This window comes from Sorghum bicolor, chromosome 6, assembly GCF_000003195.3.
Source record: "Sorghum bicolor cultivar BTx623 chromosome 6, Sorghum_bicolor_NCBIv3, whole genome shotgun sequence".
Lineage (NCBI taxonomy): Eukaryota > Viridiplantae > Streptophyta > Magnoliopsida > Poales > Poaceae > Sorghum > Sorghum bicolor.
Genome location: NC_012875.2, coordinates 61226945 through 61228466, shown reverse-complemented (window position 1 = coordinate 61228466; position 1522 = coordinate 61226945).

The following is a 1522-nucleotide window of genomic DNA, read 5'->3' as shown; positions in this document are numbered from 1 at the left end:
CCCAATGCATCAGGCTATCCATTGCCGATATGCACAAGAACGAGTCGCTGTTGATAGCTGCGTCTTATTTTTGGTCAGATACCCTTAATGCTTTCGTCTTTGGCCACGGTCCTGTTTCTCCCACTCTTGCCGATGTAGCTATGCTCACTGGTTTAGACGTTTCTTCTGCCGATAGCACCCACTTCTTTGATACCGCCCCTAGTGCCAAAGTGGAGACTCGCGCTATCGGCGGTTGGTCGGGGTACATTCAGAAGTACCGTGGGAAGGGGCCTGTCACCACAAAGGAACAAACCACCTTTCTGAATATGTGGCTGGACAAGTTCGTATTCTGTGGTCGATCGGCAGGACCGACTTCTGTCTATCTATCGGCAGCAGAGAGACTGGGTAACGGTGGCCAATTTCCTCTCGGCCGATACTTGCTTGGCGCTGCTTACCATCTTCTCCATCAGGTAGCCCAAAAACTCCTGCTTGGTCAGTCTATCGGCAACTTGGGAGGTCCCTGGTGGTTTATTAACATGTGGCTCAATCTGCACTTGCATAAGCGCCTTGACTTCAACTTGTTCACACAGCATTTCCCAAGAGATATAGCCGAAAATCATGTGTTGGGCGAAGAGGAATCGGCAACACGTGCCCCCCTGAATTTTGGCGAAGCTGCTATAGTTCTACCTAGTTTAGGGAGTAATCCGGACCAAATCGGCCGATTCTTCCAGACTCTGTATGAGGGATTGGCCAAAGATGAACGACCATGGTTGGCTTATGATGACCCAGACAGCATGCTCCCTCTAACCTTCAATCCATTTGATGAAGCTCTTGACAGGGATAATGAGGTGATGATAGCGATTGTGACTCCCAGAGCCATACCAGTGAATTTCTTTGGTAGCACAAAAACTTCTCCCCAAACCTATGAATTTTACAATCCATCGGCCTTAGCCCGTCAGCTAGCTTTCGGCCAGTTGCCGATTGCACTCCCTTATGCCGATGTGATAAAACCCAGAGAACCCATCACCAACCTCCTCGAGTGGACTCGAGTAGCCCAGCTACCACCAAATGCCGATACAGATGTAGATCTGTTAGAATGGGTCCCAGCTGCCTTTATTACTCAGGCATACAAGCTATGGTGGGCAGAATGGAAAGAACATCTATTCTGCAGATCGGCCCTCTCATATCGCGGCATGATCGACCTCGAATACGAAGTCCCCGATGACACTGTAAGTATTTTAAACCGATGTCTCATTTTTCAATACTATTTCCATCGGTAACTTACCCCTGTATTCCTTTTGCAGGTTGACAACATCCCCCCATCGGTTAGCAGGAGTGGCAAGCCGATCGACCTGTTTCCATCAGGCCCGATTTCCTCAATCGGCCACAATGCTCCTACTCTAGCTTTCATCGTGCATCGGGGTGTGCGCCTCAAGAAAGTTACCACCAGGAAAACTCAGACATCACCATCGGTAGCTGCTTCCACTCTGGCACAAGCTTTCAAGGCAATTTGTCAAACCTTTTTCATTTACGCCGACTATCT